The 19,374-nt window shown below is 35.5% G+C and overlaps 1 protein-coding gene across 8 annotated transcripts in view; it reads left to right on the top strand.

The window, feature by feature from the left end:
- Nucleotides 1–19,374, top strand: part of RALYL (RALY RNA binding protein like) — a 387,555-nt gene that overhangs the window by 20,843 nt on the left and 347,338 nt on the right. For 2 of the 8 annotated variants that reach the window (XM_068933790.1, XM_068933786.1), the window contains one exon: nt 8,350–8,441. The exons of the other annotated variants lie outside the window; for them this stretch is intronic. The gene's annotated coding sequence lies outside the window, so the exon portion shown is untranslated. The remainder of the gene's footprint in view (nt 1–8,349; nt 8,442–19,374) is intronic. 8 annotated transcript variants of the gene reach the window in all.

Raw genomic sequence — 19,374 nt, 5'->3', positions numbered from 1 at the left:
TCAAATTACTTTGAATAGTTTGAACCACATAGCTTCTTGCTGATGTAAAGTGTCATAACTAAATCATAATTATAAAACAGGAGCTGTGCAGCAAGAAGCAGTATGAAGAGGGACTCAAACAGTTTATTGGGAAATGCCACGCTGCTGGCAACTCTTTCAAAACTGATAAACACGGATGTTTGAGAAGATCTTGCAACATCCCTGAAAACAAAGTTTTAGGAATGTGCTTTTCAGAAACTTTGCGAACGCGTAAGCAGGCAAAATTAATGTCAAAACATTTTCACGCCAAGTTTTATTCAGCTCTGTTAGCCCACCTTCCTGGGGCCCAAAGAAACTGTACTTAGTGACCCAAGAGTTTGGAGAATGGAAAGAGAAACATCTGTGTGCCTACTTCATACTCTTGTAATTTCTCAGATCAGGAGCTCTTTTAGCATGTGTCAGGCTGTAATGGCTCCCAAGGGGATTTTTAGACAGGAATTGTCAAAGTGTGGGAGATTCTGGTTATAATTTTTTCAGGCTCCTGGCATGTACCATGTGGTAGGGGGTAAGAATCAGTTACAGGCTATACCTGCCATTAAACCTCCTGTGCTGGCAGGATCCTTAAATATCTCACAGGGCAGCTTTTCGTGACCTCTCTTCTGTGTTCGAAGAAGGCTAGACTGTTGGCAGAAAGTGGCTGTAGTCAGTCTTGCCTGAACATTTCAAAGATTGTCATGTCGGTATGCTAAAACTGTGATAGAGTCTGGGTCTTCAGCTTGATTCAGAAATAAATAGTGTGCCAAATACTATTGTTTATTCAAAGAATAAACAGGCTGCTGAATAATAACATAAGCATGGGGTTAATAAAAGCCGTGGGTCACAGAAATGTGATATAAATTTTCTCTGTTGTTCTCTTCATTTTCTGTAAAATGCCCAGCACAGAAAAGGTGCTTGTCATATATGATACCACTGATTACTGCTTAGCTGATTTACAAATAAAGAGACATCTGCCAGCGATGTGTTTTTTGGGGCATTACTTGTGGGAGTTTCTGTAAACAGTGCCTGTAAAGCTGGCTTGCTAGAGTTTTCAATCAGTATGAAACTTGAAACTGAACCCTATTCATATTTCCTAATGTCATTAGTTTTCACTGTGGACAGAACTACCTTTGCAGCTCAGGCTGCATCTATTGACTATCCTGGTCTTTTTCATGCTTTTGAACTGTCCATTCTCTGCCTCAGCTTTTTCATCACTGAAATGGGAATAAAGGTTCTCCTCATCAAAATTAATGTGAACAAAATAGCTAAGACCATGATTCGTATATTGCGTTATCTGTCACTCTGTAAGACTTAAAAGCAAATATTTAATAGCTGTGGTTTCAAACCCTGTCACAAATTCATATAAATACACTGAAAAGGTAGCCACCAACACTAGAAAACCTGAAATCTGTTCTGGATGTTGTGCTCAGCCGAAGGTCACTGAAAGCAGCAGAAAGTGAAAATATATGGCTGAAGGGTAAGGGATAACTCTCTTTACTACTCGTTCTTTTCTTCTTTTTGACAAAGCACTCATAGCTAGCAGTATTCTCAGCTTTCGCAACGGGGCATGTGTTCTGAAAGACAGGGGAAAAAATGGCAATTTTTTTAAACTTTTTTCTTCTGCAATAGCACGTTAACCAGCTGAGACTTGGGGGATCTGGTTAGTTTAAATAAGTAGGTGGTAGTCCCTGTGATGGTAATATTCTTTTAAACATAGGTAATAGCTTTTAAAAGTAATGCCAATGAATTATTGTTATATTGCAATAGAACACTCTTAAGAGAGAGGCTTTGGAGTGAATCAGAGGTAGAGTCTTCTTGTGCTGGACCTATGTTTCAAATTGGCTCTGATTAGCCAAAAAAGAAAAGCTTCTTTCTCTGTGAAGTGATTGATGGATTTGTCTGATTAGGAAAAATAGAGAGGTAAGCAAAATTTTCCTACAGACATATTTAACAAAACCTGCTAAACCATAAACTTCGTTTTGTCACTGGAAATATTTCTTTATCAAATGATGACTCATAATTGATCTTTGCTTTCTGCCTATGGAACAGTTCTTTTGGGGGGAGAATATAATCTATGTCTGTCTTATCTGTGTGACAAGCTAAAAAAAATCAAGAAACACAAGTCTGCTTTTGTTTCAGTGATTTAAAGTACATTTGCTAACTTTTTATTCAAATAAGATGTCTGTAAATCTAGGCTTCCAAAGTTCTGTTTTTATAAGCTTCAGAAGCATGTTTCATCTGGAGTGAATGAATTATTCTTTGCCAACAGACAGCTGTAAATACATAAAGTGCTCAAGCTTTTTAAGGCTTGGCTCAAATGCCAGCACAAAATCAATGGTAAAAATCAATGCCTTATATGTACAGTACTTTACTTAATCATTTAAAAAATATATATTTCCGTGCGACATAGAGGGCCGGATCCTGCACAGATTGTCAGAAGTGGTTTAGCTCCTATGGAGATCTATTGATTTATTCTTGTGCTAGATGTGGCCCACGGCAGAAATTAAATTTAATGTAATTGTATTTTTTAATGTATTTATTTATTAGTACTGAACTTCATTACATTTTCCATAGCCACAGAAGTGGATTATTTGTGTGCTAAATTCATTACACACATGGAATACCTAGTTGCATCTGGCACTGGACAGAATTACAATTGACATTTATGGGCTCAGGGTTGAGTTTCTGTGGTTCATTTTGTGTGATCTATAAAATTAATTTCTAAAGTTACACCGCTGATCACAACTGCGTATTTGTGTGAGTAATTAGGACACCTTTTGTGAATTAGGGACTCTGTGAAAACAAAAAGTACAGCAAGTATGCTCTTTCAGAAATATACTTTCTATATTGATTTGATATATACTATTCAGCTTTAATAATTTAGGATAAACTACTTGGTATCAAATTCTATGTGTTTTATAAGTATATCATAGGAAATTACAGAACTACTATTAGCCATCACTACAACTCTCTGCTATTGAAATGCTGCTAATAAATATGGGAAACTATTTAGGAATCATTCCTTAAACCTTATTCACTGTGTCTTGTGCTTATTCATGCACGCTGTTGCCGTAGCGTTATTGGGATTATTACGTGGTGGAAATGCTAAGGATTCCAGTGCTGGGCATGGAATTAAATTCTCTGCTCAGTAAATTCTCTGCTATCCATGAAGAGTCACAGTTTTGGAAATATTAAGCAGTCAGTTACTATTGACTTCACCTGCAGCTGACAGCGCTCATTATCTGTTAAAAAATCAGGTAATAACTCTCAACTGGAAATATCTTACATTGTAAAAATGATCATGTTAATATTATAGTGAACACTCTCCTTTCTCAATTCCTGACATCATGAATTTGAAATTCTTTACTTAATATTTCATCAAGGTAATTCCCTTCATTTAATATCAATCAGCCTGATCCTCATGAAAAACGTCCATTAGGCCTAATAGCAAATTTGCCTAGTAAAAAAATGCAGATTGCATCTGGTATATCTTTTTTCCTTTCTAGCAGAACATCCCATCCTAAAGTAAGTAACTTGTCTGTTGTTGTATCTTGAATTATAATATTGTTTTATTTGATTAATGGTTAAAACTTCCTTTAATTTGCTTTCTATCTGTGACACCTCATTTATTATAAATTGCTATAACAGGTATTTAATACACAGACCTATTATTGTACAGAATATGTTAATTAGGTCATACAGCAGGTTTTATCATTGGGTGAAAAAGAAAAAGCAAGGTAATTTATGGAGCATACACTTGTAAGAATTTTACAAATCATGATCAGCTACTGCTTGTATACAAGTAATTAGCATGGTTTTCCATGCTTAAAATATAAGGTTGTCCTATGATAGTTTTTGCCAACACTCCCTCACACTCTTCAAATTTCTGTTAGCAATACAAGGAATACTGTGTCTTTTTGGATCCTTTTCTTTAATCTGCTAAACTGATTGATTGTATATTGAGACTAATTCCCAGATCAGACATCACATGGCAGGGCATGGACTAGATAACTTTTTGAGTTTTCTACTAATTCACTGTCTTATGCTTCTACAACTAAATTGAAGTAGTGAATAATACAGCACATCTTCAAGTTTGTGAAAAATTATAGGCAGCCGCAGTTAAAATTCAAGAATATGATATGGCCATATGCATTTTTTAGTCTGTTATGTATTTGTACATTTTGTGTTTGTTTATCTTGAGCCACTGTCCTTTTAGAATTACCTTTGTTGTAAAAGATTTGGAATATAGAATGTTATCACCATTACTTGTTTCCCTTCATAACAGTGACAATGCCAATAAATATTACAGCATTAATTAAACTTTAGCAAGTGGTAATGCTCATCAAGAAGATGAGCATTTCTCAACAAGAAAAAGTTAGTTTATGATTAAAATAACTGAAATCTTGTTGTCCTGAAGCTCAGTGATCACAGCAGTATGTAATACAGTTATACCTTTCAACACTGTTGCAGTGTTATGAAAAAAACGAACATATACATCATGAATAGGAAAAGGACACATGATTATCTTCATACTCCTTAAACTCGTTCTGTGTGCTTGAAGGCTGTGCAAAAATTCCTTTCACTGCCCGTAGCCAAGGAGTTATTACCACATTGGGAGCCTGCTGGGAAGGCCGAGTCCTGCCCTATTTCCCCTGGCCGTTCTCTGCGCTCTCTGCAAGGAAGGGGAAATGGTATGGGACCCTCTCCATCAGCTCGGCATCCCTGCGGGATCTCTCTGCACAGCAATAAAGTCCTGTAGCCTGCTTTCTGCTGTTAGTATGGTGCAAAGTGACCACAGTACTTTGAAGCCTGTCTGTTAAATATAGGTGAACATTTATCTGCAGTTGTAAACTAAGTCTTGTAGAGACAAGTGTTAGAGAGGGAGAGAAATCCTCATTCCAAGGCAATAGTTTCCGTTAACATCTGTGAGCTCATGGTTTTGTCTAGGCGGCATTACAGTGATCTTCTTGCCTGAAGCTGCCTATCTTCCAGCCAAACCCGTACTGGGATTGATCTGTGTACCAACAAATTCATTGTCCAAATTCTTGTTACTTATGCAAAACCAAAGTAAACAAGATTTGCAAAGGAGTCCTGCAAGCAGAAGTTTTGGGAATGGCATCCTCTCTTAAGATGAATTGCTACGGCCATCCAAAACGTGCGGCATTGTAGGGAGGGAAGATTTTACACACTGTATCGAGCTAACTTACATTCTGCTTAATGCTCTAAAAACATATATCATATTGCTCAGATATGTATTTTCTGAAGCATAGCGTTCTCACTGTGGTCTTTTAATACCTGGTACAGCTTTGCATTTCAGTAGATGAGGAGAGCTTGACTCTCAAGTCTTACCCAAGCAAAACTCCTTTTAACTTTGAATAGTTAATAGAGATTTGACTGAAGAATATAATAACCTATATTTAATGAAACTGTTCTTCAAGACTAGAGGGCAGACTGCACAGTGGACTTTCTGGCCATAGAGCCAGCTGTATGAAGGTGAGTTAGGTGACTGATTGAATAGAACCACTGAACTCAATATTACGATTGTTCTTCTGGTTCAGGGTATATGTCTAGTAAAAGCAACAACTGCTTTCACAGCGTGTTAGATTGTAGTAGCTCAGCTGTAATCTCTGCTATTAGAGAGACTTTGGAGATTATTTTCTTCCTCACCAGTAAGTGAGAGGCCATGTTTGCTATGACTAGGTGCAAAAGAATGAATATGATCTTCAAGGAAGCATGCAGAAATCAGGTAAATTTGCTCAAATTAGAGCTGCCCGTGTCTCCATGAATGAGCAGATGGAAACTGTGGATGAAGCCCGTAGCCTTCAAATGTCGTCTGGAAATAAATTCCAGGTAGAAACAGGAGACCTATCTAGGAAAAGAGGAAACATGATAGCCTTAAGCATCATGTTTGTTTAAAATTGGAGGACTGATGGAACAGTTATTTCAGGAAGATCTTGTATGTATGTTTGTGAGTAATTAAAACTTATTTTCTGAGTATAAGTGTTTTTTGACTTAGAAAGGATGGCCAAACTTTTCTATGAAGTGATAAAGCTGTGGTCTTGGAAAGGAATCCATGTAATAGTAGATCATTCCTGCATATCGTAGTTCATTTTAATATGAAGTAAAATGATTAATCAAATTGCCTGTTACCTTGACTTGATTCATTGCATTCTTTTGAATTTTCTGACAGAATTTCCGTCTTATGGGACTGAACATCAGTTTTCAACTGAATTCACAAAATAGTGGGTTCCTCAATTTTTGGAATATTAACTTTCAAACATTTAGTACTGTACATCTGTACATCTAAATATTTCCATTGCAATCAAATCAAGTTAGATATCCAAAGATGCAGATTCCCAAATTAATGAAATTTTTAAAATGTTAAAATTCATATGGAAGATAATATACTTATTGAGTACAGTGTTGCACTGGAAATAATTAGAAAGCAAAACATGGGGCTTAGTAAAAGAATCATAAAGAAGATAAAGAATTTGCAAACGAGCAGATGACAGTAGTATTAAATTGGGATATATTATACTGTAGGGAATTTACAATTGGAGCTTCTCAGGAAATGATCTTGAGATGTTTTTTATATAATAATTTCACTAATCATATTATCAAATGTTGGGAGTGGAGTGTCCTTATGAAATTTGCTTATGTCAACTAGATAGGAAGGAGTCTATAATGCGGGGAAGGATTCCTATCGTATAGGAGAAGGTGGATAGCCTTGAGGATTGGGATAATAGAAGGGCACTGAAATTATAAGGGTCACTTATTAATGTCATTATTTCAGCTATCAGGTCCGTTTCAGTCCTGTGTATTTTTGAACTTACTTGTTTTGGATAATCTTTATTTCATGCTACCTCCAATTTATTTTCAATAAAAATTACTTCTAAACAGGAGTTAACTTAAATATGAAAAAATAATACTCCTTGTATTGTAAACCACAAAAGCAATAATATATAATGAAAGCAGAGAAAAATTTTAGCTTTTGTAATACCAGCAGTCAAGCTAGACTCTTTTAAAACAGATGCTGTATTGTGATTGAAGATAAAGTGGCCTGTGAGCCTAAGTAAACTTTGTCTCTAATTAGTATGCAAATCTCACCTGCTCTAGGGTTCTTCCTCTTTCAAAAACTATGATTCATGTAGTGTTTCCTTGTGAATAATCTCACCCAGGAGGATTCTTTTTCATTCCAATTTTCTTCACATCTGTAATTTTCAAAGCATGCTTTACTATTTTAGGTTAATATTTTCTTTAAACCAACAATTTTTTTGCCATTTCTGGAAAAAAAAATCCTGAAAACAAATGAAGATAGTTAAAATGAAAAGTATTGTAACTTAGTCCCACAGGGTAAAATTCTATATTGTGACATATATTGATTATATTCTAAAATACACACAACATAATTTACAAGGAGGACTATAGATGCTATAGATACTGAATATACATTTAATTCAGCTTGTAAGCTTTTGACTTGAGTAGCAGAACTTTTAATACCAAAGTGTTAAATAAAATGTATAAATATCTTTGATGTCCAATCATGTACCGTCAGAGTCAATAGTAGTTTCAGTAGAAGCAGGATCAGATCTTTAATTCCTGTTATTGACAGAAACTGTGCCATTAAATTTTGAATTACAGCAGTTATCAAACTATGTGTAAAATTCTGAAAAGAAAGTAGGATCATACAAACCTGGGTACTGATTCCTTCTCCCCTCCCTTTTTGCTGATATGATTACCTGTGTGCCTGCATGGAGCATAAATGAAGCATCTCATCAACTGGAAACTGATTCTGGATATAGGTCTCTTGAGGAATATATTCCCATTATTGAACTTCAGACAAGTCCTTTGGGGTCTCTGCTTCCCTTTTGAAGGAACAAACCAATTTTCCATCAGCTAGATAGAAGTGTTAGTCTTTTAAACTTAAATGATGAAAATCATCATAACCGGACTCCCCTCCACCATGCAAGTAGCCCTCTGGGACTGCATGCATGTACACACAGACACACACACACACTCACACACACATGTATGACCTATGATGCTGATTCCTGCAGGTTCAGAGGCCTCTCCAAATGTGATATATAACAAGATTGTACATTATACAATGTTATATATATTTCCATACACTGATTGTCTGTACTTTCTGCCATGAGGCAACATGCATATTTGGAGCACCAAACGAGTGTCATGGGACTTAATTTCATAGGGGAATCTCTCTTCTGTGAATTGTATGAAGTTCTTTAGATATATTTGTTCTATTTGTGTAGTTCCTTTTTTGTAGCCTTAAAATAATGAAAAGGGGATTCATGACACTTGTATTTTATTTTCCAGTTGCTCACAGGGTACATCCTTGGACAAGTTACTTAGATGCAGATCGTGAAAGGTTTTCAAGGCTCCAATTAATTCCAAAGGCATCTTTAAAGGTTTGGGCTTTAATCTTTCTAGCCTCTGATTTCCTTAGCTATAAGATGAAAATGTTACTGTGAACATATCCCTTGGAGACTCTTGGATGAAAGGTCCTGTAAATGTGTAAACCATCTTTTATTATTTTCTTATTCACCACTAAAGGGAATTTTGCATGGAATAGAAGCATCTGGAGCTACAGGGATTTGAAATGCTTATCAGAATCAAGAAATTTGCCCTACATATTTATGTAACTATTATGAAAAGAGAGCACCAAACATAAATAATGCAGAGTTTTTTTAAAAAAATATTTTAAAAATATTTTTCTCTACTTTTAAAAATTATTTTGTCTGATTAAATGAACAGCATAGTTGAAGCTCTGTTGAGAAACTGTCTCAATCCCCTGGGAGTGTTGCTCTTGAGTAAAATGTAACTTTAGAAAATTGTTTTAGCATTTGGGATTCACCTCGTACAAGTTCTGTGCTCAGAGGTGGAACCAGTAATCTTATTTGCTAAAGGCAATGCACAAAGATATATGACATAGGTGCCAAACTATAAATCTGTCTGGAAAGTAGAAGAACAATAAGTCAGAGAGAAGATATAAGCCCAAAAAGTTAAGAAGGAGAAGATGCTACATCACCATTTGCGGAATGATCACCGTGATTTTGATTTGGAGTATACAAATGTGCAAAAACGAGTGGCAGCTGTGTGTTTAGCAAGATGTGAATGCAAAGAAGTACGTCTCTGCTCTTCAGCTGCAGGTAGAGAGATTGCAGGTTCTGCACAGCTGTAATTTGTTACCCCGGAGGAGGAGAACTGAGGGAGGAGAATAGTTCTGCAAGGATATGAGCTGCCTTATGGGTTCCTGCTGACCTATCCCACACGTCCCTCCTGCAGATGAGATTTATTTTTCCCTTCTCCTATCTTGCTTGGAATAAGTTAGCCTTGTGCAGTCTGTTTACATGGCCATTTGCCTGCTGCACTCTCCAGAAGACCAAGTTAAATTTAAACTGGAAAAAGCCTGTAGGCAGCTGGTTCATCAAGTTTTATTTTAACTATTCAGGTCTCTGTCTTTGTTTATAGCCTTTCTTATCTATCATGTTTCATAGATCTTCAGAGACTTTTTCAAGTTTGAATTTCGGATAGCTTAGATGAAGATGCTTTTCCAACAAATTCCAAAACTGGAATGCATCTATATAAAAGCATACAGGGCAGTACTTGTGTTAGAGATGGATAATCTTCAGATCAAACAGAAGTAGTGCTTATATCAGTGGCAGGAAGTTCCTAGAGTTTAAATTCAAATGATAATGATTAAATATGGAGGATAACAAATATTATATGTCATTTAGAGCTGAAATAGAGTACTATGTAATACCTGATATACTTCAGCTCAGCTATCTAAAAATGCTTTACAAAGTGATAAATTATCACTGGAGATGGAATTCAGATTGGTGTCAATTGCACCGATCAGTGCATATCTTGAAATTTATGTGAGAATTAAGGGCTGAAAATCTCACATCTACTGAAAGAGATGGAAACTTCTCAGCATATTATCAAATTCAGCTCTAAGTGTTCGGAAGAGCTCAGTCCTCCAAATTCAGAATACTATCCTTTAGAATGTTTATTTTAGTATAGGATTTCTAATATTTGGTGTCAGGGAAAATTGCATTCTTTTAAATAAAACATTTTTCCATAAATAGGAGAGAGAACTGAGATTTTTTTCAAAAAGAAATCTGATATATATATATATATATTTTTTCCCAATTTGGATTATTTTAGGACCTGTATAATAAAGAAACCACCTAAAAACTCAACATTTGTTAAATTTTGAGCAGTTTGGTGCTTTTCATTTAGTGCATTTCTACTGAAGATCTCAGAACAGTCTACAGTAATGCAGTAAAATGCCACATATGTAGTTAAGGGGGAAAGAGAAAGAACCTGAAGTGAATTTACTCCTGAATTTAATGCTGAGAAAGCATTATTCAGAAGAACACAATGAATGATCTCTTGGCTCATTAGTAGTTCACATAGATTAAAACATGTCTTTGAACTTAACATGCTGTCTCTTCCATGCCAGACCTGGTGTTTCCTATTGCTCTATAAATGGTTAAGCTCAAAAGGAATGATAAAGTGGCCACACATCCCGTGAGATTTCTCTATTTCTTTCTCTTTCATTCTCACGCAGATGGATTGAGAAAGAGAGGAACTCCTGAGGCGGGTTTCGCAGGCAGACGTGAAACCAGAGCAGATGCTAGCAGACCAGGCAGTGATGTATAGACTTCACTTTTTTCTTCCTTTCTGTTAAATACATTTGTTATCGTGAACAAGTGTTAGACCTCAGAGGACAATTAATACGTTTTTTTCAGAAAGCTGAGCCATTATCACCTTTGAAGATGCACAATTGGTAGGGCAAATTTAAGCCACATTCTGTCCCTCAATAACTTTAAACTTTAGTAACATTGCATAACAAGAAAAACAAAATGAACACCTTTTTAAAATGGAAATTGCAGAATTTGACAAGGATTTGGGTTTTTTTGGTAGAAATATATAAGGAAAAGTAGATTTTTTTGGTACAATGCTTGTAGGAAGTGCTTATTAGACTACCTCATATTAAATAAGAAAACAAAGCTTAGGAGAATATGTGATACAAAGGCAATAAGATAAAATATTACTATATGATATTTAAAAACAGCCTTCAATTCACATCATATAACACTGAATAAGTTGGTTGATCCCAAGAAAGGGTTATACAACTCCTTTGAAAATGGCGTTGAAAAATTTTCCCTTGGACAAACTTTCAAAACAAGCATCCTATCTGCTGTAGCACAGCCCTATATCCCCATTACTCCTAGAAAGGCCATAAGAAGGCCTAAATATCACAGAAAGTATCACAGAAATCTCATTTCTGCCAGCTAAAGAGATTCAGTAAAGATGCAGAACCAATTTTACCTAAAGTATCTTACAGTAGCTTCTGTAAGGAAAACTCTCCAAATGCCATGTCAGTCTTATCATTTACAATGTTACGTTTGGGAAATGCTGCCTTGAATATAAAAACTTGAGCTTTCACATACAAATTCTCTTCAAAAAGTGACTCATATTTTCATCAATGATATTTTACTCTTCTAATATTCTTTTTTAAGTGTTTTCCCTGGACACTCGTTGTTTTAGACGCACAATCAAAAGAGCCAGCACATGTTTCTAGCTTAATCATGTTCCTTTTTCACTCTAGCCAAATTCATGTGTATGCCGCAGAACTGTCAAAGAAAGAAGCATCACTCTCAAATATTTACAAGGGAAGGAAATTATATTTTCTTTTTTGTTGTTGTTTATTTGTGTTTTTTTGATGTTCCAGTTTGCTGTATAACTGTAAGCTTGCTTTCTTTCTAGGGTTTGCGTAATAAATGAGGTTTAAAATTCCTTAAACACTTTAGCTTCACTTAAGCTATTAATCTCAGCAGCCATTTATTGGTTTGCATGCTACAAAGCAACAGAGATTATCCTTTAATTAATTCCATTGAGGGGTTCAGCTGCCACCATCAAACACAATATGGTTTTGTAAATTAATCTTGTAGGGGAAATATAATTCAATTTATTATAACATTTATATTAAAATGCAAGTAATAATGCTATAAACCCTATGTAACAAAAAGATACAAATGGGTATGTGTGTGTGTGTGTGTGTGTGTGTGTGTGTGTGTATATATATATATATATATATATGTATGTATCTTCCAGAGGCAGTAATTAAAAAAAATGCGTATTCTGTTTAGGTATTTTTATATTTTCTTTAATTCCGTTGTTTCTAAGGATATTTTAGAAACCACTGAAAAAAAAAAAGATAATATTTTATTATACTGTAGATGCCTTAAAATGAAATGGTATCTTAATTCTAGGTAAATGAGAACTATATCATTGATCTTTAGACCTCGCTTTGAGATCTTTCTTTCTAATTAATCGTTTGTACTGCTGCAGCCTAATCAGTTATAATGATATATGTTTATTCACACTCACCTTTCTACTTTATGAGTGCTTAAGGGACAGCATAAAATACTGCTTAAGGTATGGCTGAAATATTTTGATTCCTAGAAGTTAGAAGTGCTTGGCACAGACATCTTTTCTGTAACAGAGAACCTACTATGTTTAAAATATTTTAACTAGGATGTTTTCTCTAGCATGACAGTATCCTGAACTTAGGTGTTATTTTGGAGAAGACAATAATTATGGCCTGATTCAAAACTGATTTGGTGGGTATAAGCAGAACATGCTTGACTCTACCAGGAAAATGGGCAAATTTACTTTCTTTAATGTCTTAATCATTAAGACTGCTAAGACTTGTACCTAACTTCTAAAGGAAGCTGAAGAAAAAAGTAAAAAGGTAAGACTAAAGGCAGAAACTACTCTGACTTTAGTAATTCTAGGGCAGTGCACATTAGCAAAATAAGGTGTTATCAGCAATGTTCTTTTTCTAAGTATTACTTTCAGTAGGATTTCTTTCAGATAGACAACCTTATCTGTGCTAAGAAATTAAACAGAATGCATGTTCTGCCTAAAAGTCTGCATATAGCATTATTAATTAAATTAATTAATTAAGTAGAATCCTCAAGACAATCTGCATGAATAGCTTTATTAAATCCTTGAGGATTGTGAGATATTGCAAAGCCTCTTTGTGGATTTGATGTAAATTCTAATGTTTCCTTGATTTGGGCAAAGCAATGGAGAGCTTAAAATGGTAAAAAAAAAAGATTTCTCTATTAATTATAACTTTTTTGGTTATGCAAATCAGAAGTATTGACTTTTTCTTCATCTTGGTATATAAACTTTTCTATGATTAATCAGGAATTTGAGAGATAATTCCAAGATATATGTTGTTTTCTGCTTACATCGGTCCAGTGTATTGATCAAGTTTTGCTAGGGCAGAAACAGAGCTCTGTGTCTGCTGGAATATTATTGGATGTGCTACTCTGAGAATTTGCGGTGTTTAGAAATGGGAATTAGAACTACTCACTTTCACCTAGAAGTCAGTGGAAAACACAGTATGGCATAAATCAGAAGCCAGCGTAGAACAGAGTCAGTGTGAAAGCAGAATCTTGCATCTCTGTTATGTCAGTGATGTTTTAAGGAGCGTTCAACAATGGTAGGAAAATTGTGTTTTTAGTGAAAGTAGCCCTGGAAAGCCCCTGGAAAGAGATGTGTTGTGTAACTAGCTAACAGCAGGGACATAACAGGACGTATAGTTTAAATGCAATCCACGTAGCACGAGCTACCTCTCAGCACTGCTCTGGAACTGCTACTGCATTTCAAGGACTGTAGTTGCCATCAAGACTAAATGTGTTCACTTAGCAGGAGATATAGGGTATACGATTAGTCATGGGTGCAGATCCATGCTTCCACTCCTTTCTCTTGCAGCTGGCATAACCCACTCAATAAAACTAGTGTGTACATTGGAAGTGTACCCACCACATCTTGTTTAGCGCTTGTAGAAAAAATGACAATCTTAATTTCTTAATAAACAAGACACATTTTGTAAATGGTGTGTTTACAAATAGGTCTTTTTTGTTTGTTGCTTTTAGTGTTTCTTTGGTTTTCACCGTTTCACTGTTTCTTCTTGGATCTCCCAATTCATGCAAAGAAACAAGATTCTGCAGTATGTTTTATAGAAAATGAAAATAATTTGAAATAAGTTGAAAATAATTCTCTAAGCATCACATTTGTGATTCTATTTCCATCGTTTCTGTTTTCCTATTAGTCATAATAGTGTTATATTTTTTTCTTTTTGATCCAGGTTGCTTATATATTTTCAGTTAACATAATGTAGTAATATATTGAAGTAAAAAACACTGAAGCTACTGGCAAATCTCATCTGATTTGGACTGAGCCTCTAATGCTGATATGGAGAAGAGGTCAGAAGTATTGCAAGATTATCTTCATAACTGACGATAGCTATGTGGTTACAATACCATATATATATATATATATATATATATGTATATAAATAATTTGCCATCTGCACTGTCCAATAATATTAATTCATCTGATGATTGGATGAGAAGTAAAACCAGTTCATAGGATATTGTCCAGGAAGAGATCTGATACTCCCATTTTATTAATGTTAATTTTATTGATTGTATTTAATTCTGAATTAATTTACTTAAGCATTATGACAGTGTAATTATACTGTATATTTATATTTTAGTGAGCCTGAACATTTTGGATTCTAGCCAATAAAAATGATTTCATATTTGCTTGAACATTCTTACTTTTATCTATAAAATTTTGTACATTGGAACTAAAGAGCAAAAGAGTATCCTTTCAAATGTAAAAGTTGATGCCTTACAGGTTCATTTATTTACCTGGAATTGCTTCTTTAGCAGCTTATTATCGTTCTTATGTTATAATATTTAGTGACTGACCAAACGAAAAAAAATATAATTGTTACAGGCATAGCCCTGTATAACAATAATGATCTTATTTCAGTCTTTAAACCAGGATTTATGTCATGGATAGGACCATACACTAGCCATCCAATAAACACTACATTTTAATTAAGGAGCTTAAAGGGAACAGAAAAATATTGTTGAGGTCTGTTCAGTGACAAATTATCATAACTAGGAATGTCTTTGTTTTTAGGTAGGCTGGCTATAATTAGTGGTGATAGGGTACAGGTTCCATTTTGACCATGCAGCTCTCTGCTTTCCTTGTTGTTCTCTTTACGTCTGTCCTGGATTAGCTTTCTAATGATGGCACGGAGCTAGCAGCAAGTGTCAGCCACTTAACCGTTCTCCCTCAGCTGAGCACTGGAGCACTGAAATGAAATAGCTGTAGCGAAGTTATACCCAACCGTTCTGATCAGGTTGGCTCTATTGGCTCTTTGAAGCACTTGGGACTACATGCAATGGCTTCTCCTTCTTCGTTTAACAAGTATGAGCCTGTCGCCTGATCAGCTGGACGTGTGCATCTTCTAGTTTAGATTGCACCTCTAAGTGCCTCATAAGGAAAATGTAGATATTGCCTAGAGTGAAGGTACATATGCACGATGGCACAGCAAAAGGTCGCAGAATGTACAGAAAGGCCTTTAGGCCCCTTTATGAATGACAACAGCATTAGGAGTCAGGATTGAGAGGTCAGAACAATTAATCTAACATAATCCCATTTACTCTCTGAATGGGAATTCTGTATTTGTGCCCCTTCATTGAATACAATGGTGTTATGTTGTATCTTTCTGAATTTAAAGTTTATAAACGCAGAAACCCTAAAAATAAGGGATGTGGAATTGGGGTACACACTTATATTAACCTTCATCCCCAAAAGAGTATTAGGAAACTGGAGTGGGCAGCCTTTATTCATTTCAGTATGAGAGAAGTGAGGATAAATGTGCTGTGGGTGCAAGAGACAAGTAGATCAGTGAGCAGAATTTAAGTTGATCAGCAGCTCCATAGTTTGGGACTTTCAGAAGCTTCAGTTTGGCTGATATTTTTAACAGGTCCAATATTCCTTGAAGCAGTGTAATGACACATTCATGAGCAGTCATTTAGGGAATTATATTTATCAGTTAAGTTTGCCATTGAGGCACTCCTGTGACTAGCTAAAGGCAGAGATGCTATGTAATTCTTAAATGCCTTGTCCCAGTCCTGTGTGCTTTGTTATACTTAAATCACCATTTCATCTTCCAATGAAATGTTTGAATGAGCAGTCAACGACACGCCAGTAAGAAAAATCACATAAAAGTGATTATTACTAAAAGTGTCCTAAAAGTGTTATTACTTGGTGATTACTACAAGACTAGTATGTGTATCACAATTCTTCATGATATGCTTCATCTGTCCTGTTACAATTTCCACCTCACCTTCGTTATTCTCATTCACTTAGACTGGGAAATTATTACCCCTTAAGAATCCAGTAGGAAGTTAAAAGTCTACTCCTTAAAGTTTGTTTCCTTTTGTCTCATCTTGTAGCACAGGCAATAGATTTTCAGGGTGGTAACTCATTTCTCTTTTTTTTTTTTTTTTTAATTTTGCTCTCCCCCTAAGAAGCACAATTCTCTCTGAAAGAATATGCTGTAGAATAGCTATAGAACTGAAAAACTGTAGAAACTGAAAATCAAGATTTATTTTAGCATTATCAAAGTTATGACTTCAACTTTATCTGTGTGGAAAACATTCACTAAATACTTTTTAGTTTTAGCCTTGAATTGGGGTGAAAAAAATTCTTCTTGCAAGTCATTCCATTTCTTCAGATGACAGTAAGTGATAAGTTTTGATATCAGTGCTGTTACTACATCCAGCTTAGGAGTTTGTGATATAGGATGCAGCACTGTCTCTGACTAGGGCATATGCAGGCTTGCACTCAAAAGATGGGGATGAGAAAGAAGCCTGGAAGCGGAATAGTGCTGCTTAACATGCAGAATATCCTACCTGGGTAATGCAATGGAAACATCCCCTGTATTGGACCACATGATGAAGTCCTGGTGTAGGACAACATTCAGGGAGAGAAATAAATTCACTGCAGTTTTTCTCGTCTAAGAGCCTATATACAACATGCAATCAATAAGAAGGCTGATTAATTATGCCTGACAGGAGAACCATAAGGAAGGCGCGAGCACAACACTGTTATAGGTAGGACTGATTACCAGCACCGCATCTCGGGACTAATGAGGAAATGGGGACTAATGAGACCTCCGCTAATGTCTCCTAATGCCTCCCCTGCTATGTTGCCAAGCTTTAGTCGAAACTGAATGTTGATGAGACAACCGAAAAGACTATTGTGCTTGAAGATGTTGAAGCATTTTTATCACACACAGTTTCTGCATCATGCATTAAATTCCTCAGGTTCAAGGGATATGAGATCATGATGGACAACAGATATTTGGAAAGCAAGGTATTATAAAGCAAGTTTAGCCCAGTTAGAAAAGCAGTTTTCTCATTGTCTTAGAAAAAAATTGGCATTTCATGTGCAGTTCAAATCCGTAACTTCCTTGGGAGCTGGCTTTATTTACCAAATGCTAGTCCTCCTTCTCTGGCGTGGCAAAGTCTTGGTGGATTTCTTGTCTAGCTCCTATGTCTCCTTAGTGTAGAATAAAAAACACTCTAAATCCACATGTGCAGAGTTAATAAGCCAGAGCTGTAACGATCTGTATGTCAAAGACTGGTCGTAACAGTGATGATTATGTTTTGTCTTTCTATGAGTTTATCTTACATTTTTAACAAGACAATGCAGAAAAAAAAAGTGCGTGCCAGCTGATCAAGTGGAAGTCCCTAAGGAAGTTTAAGCATCAGCTTTTTCAGCTAACACACTAAAAGGAAACTAGGCAACGCTAGCATGACGGAGTGAGCTAGACAGTGTAAGGCTAACTCTACCATCTCCTTGGAGGTCTTGGGACCTGGGCTTACTTGGGCAACAAACTAGAGCAAATTACTCGACAGCATCCCTCCTAAAATGTCAAAATTACTTTGCCAAGTGTAATCATTATTTAGATTATACAGACTTCCTGCATCTGCTTTTACTCTTATTGTAGGCCAAATCAGAAGTAATCACAGAAAGCATCATCTACAGCGAAATAAAGGTAAATGGTGTGGTTCACAAAACAGAACATCATTCCATCAGTAACTTATATTTTGCAGAGCTCCAGGTCTTTATTCAGCTCAGATTTCTTGCTATCTGTGAAAGATTAAACCCCTAGATCATTAAGAATATTAATGATTTGCAAACCTAATGCCTATGAACTGACTCCTGGTCCTCTAAAGGATCCCATGTGCCATCCTCAGAGCTCAGTGATCTTGGGGTGCTATTAGCACAATATTAGAAGACGAAGCACATCACCAATCTCTAGTCTTTCATACAGAGCAAATAAGTTCAATGCATTCTCAGGTACTCTTGAGACGACAGTTTAAGAATTAACAAGGCTTTAGAGAACTAATTAACCCTCTCTCCTCCAACCACGTATTGTCCAACAAGATGAATCAACAGAAGGACCTGGCATCTCTATTATATGCAGGAAAATATACTGTATAAAATTTAGCATAATAGATCTGCAAGTAGAGCTCTTGGCTAATATAAATAATAACTATCAATAACAATGAATCCCTCTAATATAATGTTTTGTCTTTTGTCCTCCCCTATTCTTAAAAAATATATATATTTTTGCCTTTAACATTTGGTCTATAATCCTTATTTAGGTTTCAGTGGTATCATTCCCCAGATTTTCTTCAGAAAACAGTAATTCTGTCCTCTGTCAATATATCTGTATAACTTGATCTACTTGCCATACTTTATTCTGATTGTTCAGACTACAGTCTGATTATCAGCTTTCATTGATGCTTTGTTAATAAACTACATTCATGCTCTCTGAGCATTTGATCTAGCTACCTAATAAGGTCACAGACTTCATACAGTAAAAAGACCTTTAGCTGAAATGATTATTTTCAAAGATTTTGCCTCACTGACTTTTCAGTTAAGTTTGAAAGCCTAAAGCCTGTCCGTTAAAGTGGATACTTTGCCTCCATTATTAATGCAGCACAATGTCACATATTTAACAATTTGTAGGTGAGAAAATAAAGTGGATTATGATATTTACTTGTACCCCACCCATTTCAAATGTATTCCTGGAAAAGGACATCTTTGTGGGTGTTGTGAAAAAGGCTGCACAAACAGATGAAAAGGAATTTGTTTGTTTTTTGTTTGTACATTTACTGTTTTTTAAGTCTCATTTCTCTAGATTGTATTGCATCTTTGGTTGATATTAGATATTCTGTTGAAATTTATGAAGCTAATTTGCAAAAATGAAAATTTTTCCAGGTCTGAAGCCGTCTTTTGGCAATAATGTTTGCATGTGAACTAATCTTTGTTTAGTTTTCTTCAACCGGGAAATTTGCTTTAAAATGAAATTTGGTAACAAGCTCACCAGGGTTTTATTTTTCATGGAGGGTTTTTAATTAATGTATTACTTAAGAGAGTAAA

Source organism: Struthio camelus, chromosome 2 (assembly GCF_040807025.1).
Source record: "Struthio camelus isolate bStrCam1 chromosome 2, bStrCam1.hap1, whole genome shotgun sequence".
NCBI lineage: Eukaryota > Metazoa > Chordata > Aves > Struthioniformes > Struthionidae > Struthio > Struthio camelus.
This window is presented reverse-complemented; position numbering and strand designations above follow the sequence as displayed.